The sequence below is a fragment of the Pleuronectes platessa genome, chromosome 11 (assembly GCF_947347685.1).
Source record: "Pleuronectes platessa chromosome 11, fPlePla1.1, whole genome shotgun sequence".
Classification (NCBI taxonomy): domain Eukaryota; kingdom Metazoa; phylum Chordata; class Actinopteri; order Pleuronectiformes; family Pleuronectidae; genus Pleuronectes; species Pleuronectes platessa.
The window spans coordinates 3195519-3214019 of NC_070636.1; positions in this window are offsets into that span (position 1 = coordinate 3195519).

The following is an 18501-nucleotide window of genomic DNA, read 5'->3' on the forward strand; positions in this document are numbered from 1 at the left end:
CGGTAGCTGTCTCAGGAACTCGTCTGTTTTCTACAGGAGGACTTTCTAAGTCGTCTTGTTGCCGTAATTGTTTGTTTTGTTGCATCATTGACCCGGTGAATAGTCAACACTGCATAGATTTACATGCAATTTGTCCATCAAACCTTCTTCTAACTGCACAGGAGAGTGTGGAAATCATCTCACACACACACACACACACACAGACACACACTTTCTCTCTCACCTTTCATGTATCTGTGTTTGCTTGTTTTTTATTAGAAAACTCATCTTTTCTCGTTCACTATTGCTTTAACCAGAGTGAGGCCACTTTATGACTGTGTTAGTTTAATGACTCTTTCACTGTTATTGTCTGGCTGCAGAAAAATAAAAATGCATCGAGACTGAGGAACTCGCTGCTCGGAGATAAAACCATCTACAGCCAGATGCTTACGAAATGGACAAGAATCTCATTATATGGAATACAGAAGTTATTTTAATTTAAAATGCATTTCCAGACTCCACTAATGATGATGTTTTGAAGACTTTTCTGTGTCCACAGGTTGAGGAATTTTAAGCAGGTAGCTTGTAAATGTGAAGAATCTATTTCAAAGCATCATCTTTAAAAATGTGAGGCAGGAAATAGAAACTTGAACTCCACTCGCTTCCAACGTCTGAAAAGTGAGGCAGCATATCCAGCTTTAATTAATTCACTATACTGTGTAATCGGCTCCTCACATATTATGAATTAGTAAGTGCACACAGCTCTGCAGAAACATTCTGTAGTAATGTGGCATTCAGCCTGGAGATGTTCTTATTAACTGTGCTCATATGCTCGTTTAGCAGCTTGTTCTGATTCTAACTAGATAATAAAAATCGACATTCATTTTAAAAACCTGTGTAAACATATGTGAACACGAGAGAGCGGCCGACTGCCGTAGCCTCTCAGCTGTTACCTGCACCGGGAGTCAGTGCGATTGGAATCTAATCTTATTTATTTCAATTGAATTAAATTGCCCAAGCATCTTATTATCATTAATAAATGATAATAACAGATTTTTTGCCGGTGTTGACTCGACCGCCTGTTGAACACGTTGGCTGCGTGGGTTGGTTCGGTGTGGATTTCCATCTGTCGCCTTCTGATGCATGCAAATAAGATTTCTCTTTCTCCTGTTGTTTATAAACCTGTTTTTGTTGAGTGCATGCTGGTGGAAATGTGCCTGTGCCTGTTTATGTGTCAACTTGTGTTGTATGCCAAGTTGTGTGTGCTTGCAGGAGAAAGAGACGCATCTAGAACACAGTGCGTCTACATGTCTCTCTCTCTCTGTCCATGTCTCTCTCTCTCTGTCCATGTCTCTCTCTCTCTGTCCATGTCTCTCTCTCTGTCCATGTCTCTCTCTGTCCATGTCTCTCTCTCTGTCCATGTCTCTCTCTCTGTCCATGTCTCTCTCTGTCCATGTCTCTCTCTCTGTCCATGTCTCTCTCTCTGTCCATGTCTCTTCTTCATGTCATTTCCCATCGTCTACCGGGTTAAAAAGAAAAGGTCAGAGGATTGTCTCCCTGCATGGGGACGTGAGGAGCAGTGAACCAGCGAGGGCCAATCAGGCGTGTGGACGATGGGGACAAACGTGCACAGCTCTCCAACAACAACGTTAGAACCTCCGATCCACTGAAGATCCCTTGAAGCTACTTTGTTCCCAGAGTAGATTTGTGTTTTTGGTAAAGCACCAAATGGGCCTACATGTTCTTATCGAATATGAAGGTTATATTCAATGCAAACAGAAAGTATTGTTTAAATTCCCCCTCTCTATAGAGGAATCCTACATCATCTGCATGTGACAGCACTTTACAGCCGACCGGTTCTTAATTCCATGCCCGCCTCGTGCATTGAAGCCACGAGGCGGGCGTGGGAGAACAGAGCGGCAGATTAACGCCTCGCTCCTGCTGAGAGCCGTGGGAGTCGTGTGTTGCTTTCTGACAGGGGGGGGGGGGGGGGGTTTGCAACGCACAACATAGACTCGTCCTGCACATACAACTGCTGGAAAAAAAGTTCTGCCACCGCTTCTGGACCTGCACTGAGGACACTCCGGACATTTTCTTGAAACTTTCCAGAGATGCCGTGAAGGAGAACGAGCTGAGAATCTTGGTTTTACTAAATAATGCCATTTTTCCTCCATGCTCCAGTCTCTTCTACAGGTTTTTCAATTCCTTAAGGGATGAGATGCTTTGAGAATAACTTGAGAAAACGTCACAACTATAAAAGAGAAGTGCAGACATCGAGGAGTGAATCTTTGTTGGAGAGAGCTTCGTGAATCCGGCCCCTGGTTGTTCGACACGTCTTCCTTCAGTAGAGGAAGACGTGTGTGTTCAAGGGATTCTTCGGGGCAGCAGATATCAGTCGTGGCTGTCCCCAGATCTGTGGCTCGACACAAACCCGTCTCTGAGCTCCGCGGGAAGTCGCTTCAACCTGACGTCTTGATTTTGCCTCTGACACGTCGTCAGCTGTGAAACCTTTGAAGAAAAGATGTGTCACTTTTCAACTGATGTCCGATCAATGGAGTCGACCCCGGGTGGATTCGACTGGAGGTGTGGAAACATCTCAAAGAGGATTAAAGAGAACTGGGAGGCAGCCGAGCAACATTTCAAATAATCTGACTTTAATTGATGAAATATCCCTTTAACATTATGGCGTATTGATTGTAATCCAATAACAGAATCATGGAAATACTTATTTTTAATTCAGCATTACAAAATGTAAAAGAAAGTGAATGGGTCAGAAGACTTTGTGAATACTTTGTGAATATATGTTTTTAATTTAATGTTATATATATAGTTTTAATAAAGGTTTGTGCATGTGTGAACTTCTATTATTTGATTGGACAGCAAAGTTTTACTGATTTTGAGTCTACATTATAAATCACGTGGTAACAATGACATTGAGTTGATGACTTCCTGCTTTGGTTTGAAGGCGTTTACGTTTAAGTCCATAGGTGGCGCAATTTTTTTCTGCTTGGACTATTTGGGGTTAAATTGGTTAAATGGTATATAAGAATTCAAGTCAATTCATTGCTGGGCGGACATTGCTCCTGTATGTGTCATCAACTCCACGCATCATAAATACAAACAGTTGATGCATCAGAAATCCAAAGTGCAGAAGCTAGAAGAATAAAAAGTCAACTGTCTACATTTACAGTCTGCGTTGTAAATAATACAAAAATGTGTTGTTTTTAATAAAAGAACTCACTTAATTGTATTTCTTTTACTATCCTGTGTACATCCTCCTGTAGTCCTGGAGGAAACTGGCACGAGAGTTTCCTTCAGGATTAATAAAGTCTCATCTTCTCTTAACAACTCCACTGAAGCCTCGGCTCTTAACGTGTGTGTGTGTGTACATTTTTGAGCACTTATTAATGTTTAACCACTTCCCGCTGAGCTATGGCCTCGGTTCACAGCGATATTCATGAGGATAACCCCCCCCCCCCCCCCCCCCAGCCCCCCCACCCCTAACCAGCACTGGCATAATGATCACCACAAACACACAAACACCCCCGCTTCAGTACAATGTATTAAACAATTCCCCTTTTGCATACGTGAACATGCGCTCGTTATCGGGGGGGAGCCGATTTCTTTTCATCCCCGTGTGTTTCCACGTGGAATCCTCTTCATCTCCCTCAAGGTGTGTGTGTGTGTGTGTGTGTGAATCACATCTCAGATGGAATCCTGATTAGAGACGCTAATCTGCCGTGAGGATTATTCATGCGTCTGTAAGTGGTCGCAGGAAAAGAGGCCGAGCTGCTGTTGTAGGTACAAATGAACAGTGAGGAAGCCATTGTGTCTGCTGCTGCTGCTGGATGTGTGCTCATTAGGATTCAGCAAATGCCTGAGCACACCGAGAAGACTCCTGACTGTCAAATTAACTCCTGCTAAATACTGGTTGTGTTGTTGCTTTGCAGGTGAACATGTATTTTGAAACAGTCGTACGTTACTGTCGAGATTCAGGCAAACCAAGCAGAATGATTTCAGCTCTGGAACGACAGGACTCTATTTAAAAACTACTGTGTTGATTTGTTCGTCAATAAATGCAGCAAATTAAATAGTAGGAAATGATTGTCCACATTCAACCACAGGAGAAATACAGCGGCCGACCCACTGTGCAGTGAAGACAGAGGAAGACGAGGAGAAGACAGAGCTGAAGATGAAGAGAAAGAGCGAAGCAGCTGAAGTTGCCCTCAGGCACCGAGCGTCTGAAAGTTCACCTGTCTCCCTGTCCCCGTCTGTCCCGGCCTGGCCCCTGTCCCCCTGTGTCCCGGCCTGGCCCCTGTCCCCATGTGTCCCGGCCTGGCCCCTGTCCCCCTGTGTCCTGTTGTACCCCGGCTCCTCCTGCCAGGCGTGTAGTGCACACAGGCGAGTGGAGCCCAACAAACCTTTTCCATTACAGTGATGACCTTCGTGACTGAACACCCCGGGAGCGGCAGCCAGTACCGGGCTGCCTCCACAGCACGGCCATTAACTCTCTTCCCACGGGTCCTCAGAGATCAGATGGGCGAGGGAAGAGGCCGCGGCGAGCACAGCGCCGGTACAAGGGCGAGGAATCCAATTCACCCAGTTTCCATTCAAACAACAGGATGTGCTCCGATGGCCCACACCACTCCACCACCTCCCAGTTTGGAGAAATGTCCTCCATACGGGGGGGCTGGTATTTTACACTGGTGATGTAGTGGAGCTGCTGTTTCAACAGGATTCCCGCTCAACCAATCACGTGTCCATCTCAGCAGCCAATCATGACACTGCACACAAATTTGATATAATCAAAACCAAAATAAACAGAAAAAGGCTGGAAACACATCAGTGGGATGAGAACCACATCGCAGGTTGTACGATCGACTCTGCAGCCAGCCACCAGGGGGCGATCGGACTTCACCTTTTGGGTTGCACCATTTATTTATCAACGTAAATAATCCATACATTTCTTTTTGCTCTTTGCTTTGTAGCCTGAACAAAGTTCTGCTCATGGATTCTAACTTTAACGTCCACAATCATCCGGCTGATACACAGGAAATGGGTGTTGATCTAAGGTTAGAGGTCATATCCCCCCCCCCCCTGTGCATTTGGTGGTGGCTGGTTTATCTGTAAGTGTCAGCGAAGAACCAATCAAATTTCTTTTCACCTTCTTTAAGTGCTGTGATAATTTGGGGGATAATTCCTGGATCACGCCCATTAGGGAACTGGTTTCTACTGGTGTGTGAAGTGTGGTGCAGCGTGATGGAAACCTAAGGGCGCCTGTCGGGCCTTGGTGGAGCTGTGAGCTCTTCTCAGGGCCTCCCTCACATTCTTAATGTGCAGGTGGGCTGCTGCTCCACATTCTGTGCAGCTCTTTAGTTTCATCAGGGCCAAAAAGAAAAGAAGTGAAACCTCCAGTTCCACCGGGGCGTATGTGTTATGAAACGTTCTGTTTATCTCATGAAAGAGCAGCGGGTTGGGTAACAACATGGAACCCACCACTGAAGACAGTAATTATTTGATGAGCCGCTGTTATCTAACAGCCCCTGTCCTACTTTACAGATCCCTGTGGTCCTTGTATTGCCGAGCGGTGTCTGCACTTTGCCTGTTCAGACTGGATCAACTTCCTGGATCTGAGACCAACTGTCAGTGCACCCCCGACAGATCCTCGGCACCTTCTCTGGGAACTTGGATGACTGAAGCGGAATGTTTTCATGAAGCTTCGGCTGTAAACCTCCTCCATGTCCATCTGGAGCCTTCAGCCGCTGGGTCGGGAATCAAACCTCCGTGTTTGTGGAGAGCATCATCGACCAAGACGCTCTGGTCCCAGTGGAACCAACTCACCAGCATGGAGAAGCTCTCTGAGATGTTCTCTCATGTACCACCTCCCTCCCTCCCTCAGGCTCTCTCGCTCTCCACCACACTCACCCTCTCTCTCCTTCCTTCCTGCCTCCCTCTCATTCCTCCACCTCTCCAGAACACTTACACTGCTCCACACTCAGCGTCTCGCCCACTCCGCGGGGAGGTGTTCAACTGGTACATTATGTCTCTCGAGTGTTTTCCTCAGACTAATGGAAGACACTCAGAATACCTCGGCGTTCATTCCACTGGTGAAAGAAAGTCCAGTTTCAGACGATGAGTTGCAGCGGTGAAGAGGTTTTCACGAGTGTGAGCACTTGGAGTTTAATCTCTCTCTCAGATGTTTTACTGTTTGTCTTCAGGAAGAAAAATTTGAAAGCATTAATGTGAAGGTATCATCGATTGCAGAGATTTGTTTTATCACTGGTTCCTTTAAATACTCAGCTGCCTCACTCCTCCTCTTTAACTTCTCTCTTTTCTTGATTTCTCCTTCTGTCTTTTGTTTCTTTATTGTTTGTGACATGAGCATTTCTTGTGTGTTTTTCTTCCTTCGAGCTCCATCCCATGAGTTCTGGTTTGAAAGTGGCGTTTTCAAACTAAAACCATCTCTGTCCACACAAGGGTTTTCGGCTCTGCATCAGTTTTAATCCCCGTCCACACCAACAAGTCTGAAAACGTGAATAACAGCTCGTCTCCTGCACATTTAAACAGTTGTAACATTGTGAAATGCAGAGTTTAACTGCACAACAGCTGTCAGCGACACTCGGGACTGGTTATCCATGTTGGTTCTAAACTGGGAGCCGAGGCTGATGCCAACTCTTCCAGAAGAGTCCAAACGTCTCACTTTCTGCTCTTCTCCACTGAAAACGCAGCCCTGGAGTTTTACACCTCTCTGTTTAGGAAGTCGTTTGGACACCGGGCGAATCCTGATGCTCAGATGGATGCAGCTTCATCCTCTCCCCTCTGTCCCTCATCATCTGAAAGTTCATCATGTCAAGTCAAAGATCTGCGGGATAATCTCCAGAGAACTTTTATCAATCAGGATATTTGCTCCCTGAAACAAATCCATGTCTATTCCTTCCACGTCTGCACCAAGTGTGTGTGTGTGTGTGTGTGTGTGTGTGTGTGTGTGTGTGTGTATGTGTGTGTGTGAAATCCCAGCGCCTCTCAAATTCTCTTTGTATTTAGTCTGAACACATTTAGCAATTTGTCAAGTACCAATCAAATGTCAAGTGCTGTGCCGAACGGCGTTTGTGTACCGAGCGGTTAAAATGTTTTAGAGAAGCTGGCAACACAAAAAAAACACACACACACACACACTGGGGTTTAACAGCTGTTTATCGTTTGAGAGCTAAAAGCTGTTGTCATGTGAAGTTTCTTAGTCTTTAGTTAGGACTAAAACAGACACACACACACAGTCACACACACACACACACACACACACACACTGACACACACACACAGGGACTGAAACAGCAGAAACCATTCCTGAAGCTTTAAACACTATTTGTAAATATCTTGTGTTATTTATTCTCTGTATATAAGTATTTATGTTCATGTCAATGTTTTGCTGCTGCTGCTGTTTTTATGCAACCATTACTATTTTTCACCATTTGTATTTGTATTCTTAAATATTGTTTTCATATCTTTGTTCTTTAATCTATGTGACTGTAGAGAGAAGCCTCTTTAAATGTAGTTGTTTCTGATTATAATGACGATAGAGAACTTTCTGATTCTCAGGTACAGCCGAGCCTAACAGCTGATAGACCCCCCCCCCCCGGCCAGGAACCCTTTAAATTATGGGATGTGATTCAAATAACCATAGACCTGGTTCATCAACGTATGAATCCTCTGTCTCCAACGCCCTGAGCCAATGAGCAAAGTGCTGCCTGTAGGTTACTTCCTGCGATTCAGACCAAAGCAATCAAACCCACCTGAGATTAGTCGCTTTAAGCTTCACTCGTTCAGAAAGCCTCGTGAGAACAAATTAACAACTCCAGATACAACACAACTCGACCCACAGCACAGTGATCAGAGATTTAAGTTTTTTTAAAAACCAGCGCTGTGTTTTTTTTCCGTGTTTGGCTCGAGGGCTCAGGGAATCAAGATGTCACTCTTCACTCTGCAGCCTCTCAACCTTCAGCTGCACACGGGGCATGTTGTGTTGTTCTGTGACGAGGTGTGTACACGGCTTTCACATCACCCAATGTCAATTTCTCCCAGACACAACTGGGACGTGTGGAGTCTCACACGGTTCGATGAGGACAACCACACGTACCAGTGAGTGATGGAAGACATAGAACTCTGCTCTCCCCTGATACTATAACTTCTCATACTAATTACATCATAAAACAAACAGAAGCAGAGCGACTGTATATAGGCCACCGTCTCACTACTAACCCGTCGGGATCCATAAAGTAAATGTACACATGCATCAGTTATTCACACGCCGCAGATAATCAGAAACGTGTCAAGGACAAGATTTTCATTTTTCTTCTTTCCGTTAAACAAACTGCAAACAACTCTAAAATTTGGTTAAAGGCTAAACACTGTTTGAGGTTTTAACCCTTTTCACTCATCTCTCCCTTGATGCATGTTACACAGCCGACCCGTGCAGTCATTTGAATTCACACATAGCTTAACTTTTCTGTGAACTTTTTTTTGATCATCTTAAAGGAGAAAGATAAAAAAAAAGTTTGGGGTGGACGCCACGGAACAAAAGTCCGGTTTCGACATTTTCACAGAAGAACACGTCAGGGTTTTTTCCTTCATTCATCGAGAATCGTGGAATCACTTTTCTTACTAATGTAATTTTTTACTGCAAATGTGTCATTGAGCCGATTTGATGAAGCTGCATCCCAGCGGAACAGGAAGAAGGCAGCTGCAGTTTTGAAGCCTCTCGTTTGGCATCAAGTGCAGCGCCATCTTTAGAAACCAGAAGTAAAACCATAATCTAGGAGAGTGGGGGTGGAGCCTGACTGAGAGCCTGAGGACACCGCTCCGCCCACCTTATACCCACGACCCGCACCCATTGGACGTACTAGCTGTCAGTCACATGGTATCCATGCCCCGATGCATACATAGCTTTATGTTCTATTGGAAACTAGAGAAATGTTGACTGACGTTATGACTCAAGTGAGATGAACAGTCATTTTCTCACTGACTTCTATAGGAACAACCAGTGGAGTCGCCCTCTGCTGCTCATTGAAGAGAAGACAGGTTCTAGGCTTCACTTCCCGGAGCTGAAGCCTTTTATGTCCAGTGTGAGTTTGTGAGACAGTCGCCCACAACACGTTAAAACATCATGAACTCACATCCATCTGCAGAGCAGCAGGAGGAAACGAGAGGAGCACATGAGAAGGCAGCGCTCTTTAAAAACACATAAACTAATATTACAATAGTTTAATAAGATAATGACTTGGTTTTGGTCTTCAGGGGGAAACACTGAGCCTGGACAACAGGGCCCTTCAAGGCTGCTTCAAAATAATATATGAATGCCACAAGCTAAGGTGGCCCCTGCACAGCAGCTATTAGCCCCTTATTTGCTTATGCAAGCTAACAGGCTGTGCACGTTGTGATGGTTCCAATGTACTTTCTGCAGCCATTTAATTAAGCGATTATAAATTGAACATCCCCACATAATTAGCACTCAGGTAGACCAACCTAATTACTTTTCTGCCCCGAGATAAGTGCGAGCGTCAAAGACACCAGTGGCCCACGTCACTGGTGGAGGCCGTCAGGCGGCTACTGGGTGAGCAGAGGAGATTTCTGCATATTCAATGTGCTCTAAGCTGATACTTGTCTTTTTTCTTCAATTGGATGAATTGTCAGAGCTCTGCCTCGTCTCCCTGTGCACGAGGACGCCTCGGTGCTTCACTGTGAAGACTGCCTCTGACTCTGAGACCATTTCTACAGGGGGACACAGAGGCTGCTCATCAGGGAGACAGTGATGCAGCGGTTGAGACTTTTCTGACAAGTGAATTACAGACGTCAAAATGTTACTTGAGACAGAAAATCTGTAATTGCGCTCGGAGTTAACAGGACCTGAGTTTTTTTCTGATAGTGTCGTGGATCATGATCTGAGAACAACACATCGTTTTAATCCAGAGCTGATGGGACAGAAGGGCCCGTTCCTGGAGACATTTGGGTCTGAAATCAAGAGACAAGAGTTCAGAATTTCAGCTTTTTTATTTCCTGGTATTTACATCATCTCACATCTTCATCTTTTGATCTTAAAGCCCTAATGTCTTCAGAGCACAACTCAACGGAGGGATTGGCCTTTTCTGCTCCACAACTCGTGGAGGGGACGGGAGTTTGTGGATGTGATTGTTTTTGTCAGTTAACTCTTGTGTGTAAACTCAAGTTTTTAAGAGTTTATTGTCAAAATTCTGCTTCGCCAATAACATCACGACCGTGTGTCAGTTTGTTTCTCTGTCATCGACATGATCTGACTACAACGACTGAGAAGATACATCACTCTTGTGTTTTTTAAACCTTTTTGACACGAAGCTGAGAATGTATATTTTTTCAGTACACCTCGTGCAAAGAGGCAGGAATTCATAACGTGTCTTTCATTCTATTTTTTAGACTGAACTATTCAATTCTACCTTTCACCAATTATAACCATCGGGTGCCAGGTGGAAAGAGTCTGGGCCGAGTCTGAGAACACGTCACTGCAGAGACTGGTAAGGATGAGGAATTCTGCAGGAAGCTCTGGGAAACTGGTTTGTTGAGGCAAGTTACACAAAGATACACAACAGTGCCAACATGGTTCTGCTCATAGATATATATTGTGGCATCACAAGAGGGCGGGTTGTAGAGGGGTGTTATGTGCCTCACTCTGGGAGAGGCTGCCTCCCCACAAGATGGCTGCCGGGAGGACTGCATCTCCCAGAAGGCACTGCTGGGGGAGGTGCCAAGGTCCTACTCATTAAAGCTGGAGCTCAGGTGTGCGAGGCGGGAGGGAGAACAAAGGAGTGGAGATCACCACGCAGCAGAGAGTAGGAGACATGGACAAAGATCCTTTGGAACGGAACACCCTGAGAAGCCTGTGGATGGAGAACTTGTAATATTACTTTGATGAACTTTATGATTTGCTTCCTGAGGGACCTTTTTGTTATTTAATAAACCGGAATTGGTTTGAAACCCTTTTTTTGGACTTCTCTCTGCTTCTGTGACGCACTGCCCTACACCCTCCTTAGTGGTTAAACCTACGCTGATACCACATGTGGTGGAGAATGTGGGCACAGGGCGTAGGTGCGAATGATCAGAGGTGAAGAAATCAACGCCTTAGTGGAATTTTTTTTCAGGACTACACCCAGCTGATCCGGAAAACCAAATGGAGCAATTGTTGCAGATGCTGGTGGAGGGCCAAAGAGTTCAACATGAAATGAACACGGCTTTGCTGCAACAACAAGTGAAGGCAAATCAACTCAAAGAGCAGGAGCTACGACAAACCAGGTCATCACCCCGGGAAAGTGATTTCATTTCTAAGTTGGGAGTGACGGATGATGTTGAAGCTTACGTCCATGCCTTCGAGGCCACAGCCGCTCGAGAGGGTTGGGCGAAGACACAATGGGTAGGAATTGTGGCTCCTTTTCTGTCAGGCGAGGCTCTTAAAGCTTTTCGAGATGTGGAATCGAGTATTGGGCAGGACTATGATAAATTAAAGGAAGAGATACTGAGCCGCCAGGGCCTTACCAAGTTTAGTTTAGCGCAGCGGTTCCAGGAATGGGCATTTCAACCCGGGGCAACCCCAAGGTCACAAATGCATGAGTTGATCCGAGTAACAAACAGGTGGCTGGACCCGGGGAAAAACAGTCCAGCTGCAATTGTAGAGATCCTTATCATCGACCGATATCTAAGAGCCCTGCCGTTTGAGGCAAAAAAAGGTTATCAGCCAGCAGAAGATAACCACCACCATGCAGTTAGTAGAAGCCGTAGAACAGTATCAGTCAGCCATGGATATGCTTCGTCTCACCCGGAGTGAACCAACAGCTCGGGCTCCTGATCGGCCTAGTGGAATTCGCCCTGGAGTCACTCAACGGGGTAGCTCTCCTGCTAGCTCACAGAGAAGAGGGTTTAACCCGTTTCAACAGCAACGAGGCTCCTCAAACCCAGAACCTCGTCAGTGCTACCGCTGTGGCCAACTAGGACATATCTCGTGGCAGTGTGACAAGCCAGACGAGCCAATGCCCACAGCTGCGTCCTCCAGCAGTCTGCAAGCAAACTTTGCTGCGCTACTTGGGGAAAGTGCGAACTATAGACCGACCTGCCCAGTGACTGTGGTTCATCGGGATGTGGAAGCCTTGCTCGATTCAGGAAGTGCCCGAACCCTAGTTCAGGAGTCAGTGCTGGAAGCGTTTCCTCTTGCTGAAAGTGAACATGTCCCGGTTGTGTGTGTACATGGGGACACTCGTGAGTGTCCAACGGCCAGCGTGAGGCTGAGAACTACCAAAAGCACATTTAAGGTTATAGTGGGGGTTATTAAGAACCTCCCTGTCCTCATCCTGATCGGTCGAGATTTCCCAGCCTTCTCCTTGCTGTGGAAAGAGGTAGAAAAGAGGCGTAAGATAGAACCACGAAAACGTAAGTTTATAGGCACAAAAGCTAACATGTCAGGGGTCAATCCTTCCAAGCCATGCGATTCCTCATCTGTTGTAGCTCAAGTTTTTGCAGCAGACTCCAGTGGTGGGGATTCAGAACCAGAAGAGCCGGCCGACTCAGAGCTGCTTCCCGGTTCAAGTGACGAGGAGGTCTTGGACGTGGAAGCGAAACCCCCACTGAAAGGTCAGTTTGGTACGGCGCAAATGCAGGACCTTACCTTAATTAATGCTCGTAAAAATGTCCAGGTTGTAGAGGGAACCCTGGTGGGACCCAGGCTAACTCCTTCATTCCCTCACTTCGCAGTCAAGAATGGTCTCTTGTACCAAGTCATTAAGTATCAGGATAAGGTAGTGGAACAACTTCTTGTGCCAAAACCTCACCGTCCAACGGTTATGCAGTTAGCCCATACGCACATACTAGGGGCTCACTTGGGGGTGGAGAAAACCAAAGAGAGAATACTACAGAGGGTCTTTTGGCCAGGTATTCACAGGGAGGTAGAGAATTTCTGTCGCAGTTGCCCCGAGTGCCAGGTCACCGCTCCAAAACCAAGATATAAGAATCCTCTCATTCCCTTACCCATAATAGAGACTCCTTTCGAGAAGGTGGGGCTGGATATTGTAGGGCCACTACCCAAGAGTGCTCGAGGCCATCAGTACATCCTTGTCCTGATGGACTACGCAACCAGGTATCCAGAAGCCATTCCCCTTAGAAAAGCTAATGCTAGGCAAATAGCAAATGAGCTATTCCTTTTCAGCACTAGGGTAGGGTTACCAAAAGTAATACTGACTGACCAAGGGACTCCCTTTATGTCCCGTGTCATGAGACAGTGGTGTGCCCTGCTGCAAGTGAAACAGGTCCGAACCTCTGTATATCATCCACAGACCGATGGATTAGTGGAAAGGTTCAACAAAACTCTTAAAAACATGCTAAGGAAGGTAGTCGGCCAAGATGGAAGAAATTGGGATCAGCTCATCCCCTACCTCCTGTTTGCAGTTAGGGAAGTCCCACAGTCCTCCACTGGGTTTTCGCCTTTTGATCTGCTATATTCCCACAAGCCAAGGGGCCTGCTAGACATCGCTAAAGAGACCTGGGAGGAACAACCATGTCCCCATAGGACCATGATTGAACACGTGACGGCAATGCGCACCCGAATGGCCGCCATATTTCCTATTGTGAAGGAGCACATGGAAAAAGCACAGAGGGATCAAAGCGCTGTGTATGACAGAACAGCCCATCCCAGGGAGTTCCAAACAGGGGACAGGGTCTTAGTTCTAGTGCCCACCATAGAATGTAAATTCTTGGCTACCTGGCAGGGACCATACGAAGTCATTGAGAAGGTGGGGGAAGTTAATTATAAAATACGACAACCCGGAAAGCGTAAAGGTGAACAGATATACCATGTTAACCTCTTAAAAAAATGGCATGACAGAGAGACATTGTTTACTGGCTGTTTCCCAAGGGAGCGAAGAGAATTAGCCCGGGAAGCAGTGAGTTTTGGTCCCGAACTTTCCCCTCACCAGCTACAGCAAGCAAAGGAGCTGGTGGATCGCAACCATGCTGTTTTCTCCTCCCTCCCGGGCTGCACACACCTGGTGGAGCATAAAGTACGCACCCCGGAGGGAAAAAACGTAAACCAAAGGCCATATAGGGTACCAGAGGCCCGCAGGAAAGTGATTGAGGAGGAGGTAAGCAAGATGTTGGAACTGAATGTCATTGAAGAGTCAAAGAGTGCCTGGTCAAGCCCTATCGTCCTGGTGGCCAAGCCTGATAACACCGTACGTTTCTGTAATGACTTTAGGAAGCTGAATGCTGTGTCTGAATTTGATAACTACCCCATGCCTCGTGTTGACGAGCTCATTGAAAGCCTGGGTAATGCACGTTTCATAACCACTCTTGATCTTACCAAAGGTTATTGGCAGGTTCCGTTGGCAGCAGAGTCTAAGGAAAAAACAGCCTTTGCCACGCCAGGAGGTCTCTGGCAGTATCGGATGTTGCCTTTCGGTTTGGCCGGAGCACCTGCTAGCTTCCAACGCTTAATGGATCAGGTACTGAAACCTCATAAAGACTATGCTTCTGCCTACTTAGACGATGTGGTGATCCAGAGTCCTGATTGGGATAGTCACTTACCTCGGGTGGAGAAGGTCCTGGAATCGATAAGAGAAGCAGGCTTGACGGCGAACCCCAAAAAGTGCAAACTGGCCTACAGTGAGACAAACTACCTGGGGTATACCATTGGCCGAGGCCTCGTCAAGCCGCAGGAGGCGAAACTGGCGGCCATCCAAGAGTGGCCATCCCATTGACCAAGAAGCAGGTGAGATCGTTTCTAGGCCTTGCAAATTACTACAGAAGATTCATTCCTGAGTTTGCTAGGATAGCCGCTCCACTCACAGACCTGACCACAAAGAAGCACTCGAGGATGGTGGAGTGGACCCCGGAAGCAGAGGAAGCCTTTTGCAATCTCAAGAGGGCCTTGTGTTCAAAGCCAGTCCTCATGGCGCCGGACTTCAGCAAGGAGTTTGTGGTTCAGGCAGATGCCTCGGAGGTGGGGCTGGGGGCTGTCCTTTCCCAGATCCATGAGGGTGAGGAACATCCAGTGCTTTATTTGAGTCGTAAGTTGCTGCCAAGAGAGAGGAACTATGCCACGGTGGAGAAAGAAGGTTTGGCGATAAAATGGGCCCTGGAAACACTCAAGTACTATCTGTTGGGGAGGAGGTTCACACTAGTAACGGATCATGCTCCATTACAGTGGATGGCCAAGAACAAGGAATCGAACAGTAGAGTAACCAGATGGTTTTTAGGGCTCCAACCTTTTAACTTCTCTGTCATTCACAGGCCAGGTCGCAGTCATGGAAACGCTGACGCACTATCCCGCCGTGATGCCTTTTGGTCTTCATTCCACCTGCCGAGGGCGTCAGGTTCGAGGGGAGGGATGTGTGGCATCACAAGAGGGCGGGTTGTAGAGGGGTGTTATGTGCCTCACTCTGGGAGAGGCTGCCTCCCCACAAGATGGCTGCCGGGAGGACTGCATCTCCCAGAAGGCACTGCTGGGGGAGGTGCCAAGGTCCTACTCATTAAAGCTGGAGCTCAGGTGTGCGAGGCGGGAGGGAGAACAAAGGAGTGGAGATCACCACGCAGCAGAGAGTAGGAGACATGGACAAAGATCCTTTGGAACGGAACACCCTGAGAAGCCTGTGGATGGAGAACTTGTAATATTACTTTGATGAACTTTATGATTTGCTTCCTGAGGGACCTTTTTGTTATTTAATAAACCAGAAATTGGTTTGAAACCCTTTTTTTGGACTTCTCTCTGCTTCTGTGACGCACTGCCCTACACCCTCCTTAGTGGTTAAACCTACGGTGATACCACAATATATATAAGGCTAGATGTCTTGTCCGCGTTGCCGGCCAACGGAGTCGAACGTCCGCACATGGCGGCCATCTTGCGTCAGACGGTTCGCTCACCCATAACAAATGATGTTGGTAGTGGTCCATGTACTTTTTAAAGAAAATAAAAGAAAATAATTCTTGATATTTGTAAAGGGAAATCTTTACAAATTGAACATTATTAAATTTTTTTGAAAATAAGATAATTATTCATAGGTATGCAGTGTCATAACTACATCTCTGACGTTAATAAAAAACCAAACCGTTTAAAAATTGTTTGAAATTTGAACAAGTTATGGTTATTTCAAAAAGTACGTACCATTACATCACAATGTTATGGGTGAGCGAGCTGCCTGTCGCAAGATGGCCGCCATGTACGGACGTTCGACTCCATTGGCCGAGACATCTTTATATATATCCATGGTTCTGCTTGTGTCTCCTCTTCTTCACCGTTTTCTTGACAGTGTAGTTTGTATTTTTCTCAGCGCTGACACCTATTGTTCAGGAGGAGATTGCATTGGAAGGATTGAAAGGAAGAGAAGCATCGTGTTGACGTCACAGTTTGAGAAACGACCTCAATAACCTGCAGCTTAATGCTCAGGGAGGCTCATACACAGATAACCCACTATCCTCTTTAATAAGTATTGTATTGTTAATTAGTTTTGAATCAATAACCTATTTTATGCTGTTTTATGAAATTTGGTTTGTGCTGCAGTTTTAATGTTCCCATCATAATGTGTTTCACAAATGACTAATGATTCTGAACCTCTGGCCTGCACCAGTGTACAAAGGGTAAAAGCAGATTACTGCAGGTTGTGTATAAGCCTCTGTGCTGTGTGAGAGTACACAACACTGTACACGCACAATAGTACACGTGGTGCTAGTGCTCCTTCAAAACATGAATACACACAAAGAGGCCAAGGACGAGCAGAAAATGAGGCCAGTGCACGTTACTGCCAATGAAATACTAAACACAATCACACACACACACACACACACATTGTTTAAATACAGAAGCACTGATGCACATGTGCAGACGGAGGCAGTGGAACATACCGGAGATGAGAATGTGTCTCGTGTGTTGACACATACCCTCCTGTGGGGGTGGAGCAGCAGCAGAGTGGAGTCACTGTGTGTTAATGAGCAAGGGACTGACTCTGGGATTCGAACCCGGCAGCGCTGGCTCATCACAGCTCACTTTAACGAAGAGAAAGCTCAACTGTGACGGAGCCGGTTCCGAACGTGGGCCTGTCCCCCAGTGTCCTCACAGTGGACACAATAAGGGACGGGTTGGACGATATACTGATGTTTTACAATTGAGAGCTACATGATTAACATCGCTGGTTCTATTGCATCAGACCATTAAGGGCAATGCTGCAATTCATAATGCATCAATACATGTGAATTGGATTTGACAGGCATGCACTTAACAGAGCAAATTTATATTTTTATATATTTTCCTCCATCCTGACACCAACGTTGTATCATGAAGCTGAAGTGAGTTCCTGTGTCCCCTCAGCCACGGAGGTGTTGACTCCTCAGGATGATAGAATTCCCAATCGAAGCATGCTGGTGTGTTGACACAAGTATTTTTCTTAATTTGAAATGATGGCAGGAGGAGCGGAGACAAAGAGAAGAGAAAGAGGAGCAGAGAGAAAAGTACATTTAACCTGCTCACATTCATTTAATTGATTCCCAGATTATTATTATCATTGATATTCCCGTTAGGCAGCAGCGTGTCAGTCTGATCTACGGTCACACAGTCAACCTGCAGGCGCACCAGGGAGAACCGCCTCTTAAACAGCTCAGATCAATGTCAGGCAGTGAGAGGAGATGCACCTCTAATTAGAGTCGACGGAAAGAGGCTTGAGATGTAACTTCGGGAAAAAGTTGGCGCTCAGGAGGCGACAGCTGTGATCAACAAATAAATGAGCTCTACGGGAGAAAACAATAGCTGCAATCACCGAGTGCATCAGCCAATCGTGACGCAGCGTGACAAGTGGAACACGCACACTGACGTGAGAGCTCGGGCGACACGTTGAACCCTCCCTCTCCTGCTGCATCGACAAACAGAGAGTCACAGATCTGAGGGAGACAGATTCCACTGGGGTCCCAGTGTCGTGTACTGGGATCAGAGCAGAAGCTGCTAATGGATTCAAACATGAAGGAACTGGACTGAGGTGAAGTCAGATTTCAGGTTGGGGCTCAGGAGAATTAGAGGCTGACTAATTTATGGGTTGGCAGATAAAATCGGCCTCTCACGGAAATATCATCTGACATCTACGCTTCTATTTGACTTTTATTAAAAATGTTGCTACTCCCTGATCCACCCTCGAAGTTCTATATATTTGAGTTCTAATGAGAATCTCAGAACTTTGACTGATATATGTATCTTTGCATATGTTTAATTACTTCATTCTATTTCTATATTTGATATTTGGTTATTTATTCTGTGTCAACGAGAAAGAGAGTGAGAGCGAAAAACACAAGTGAGTGAGCAGAATCGGGATGAACTGAATTAATGAATATTATATAACAATATATGAAAAGTGCCAGTTCGTAGGTTAAACATTTAAACAATCAAATAAATTAATTTAAGAGACGGAACCATTTAAATCAGCAAAAATAAAATGACAACCAACAGAAATAAAGTTTTTCACTACATTGATAACCTGT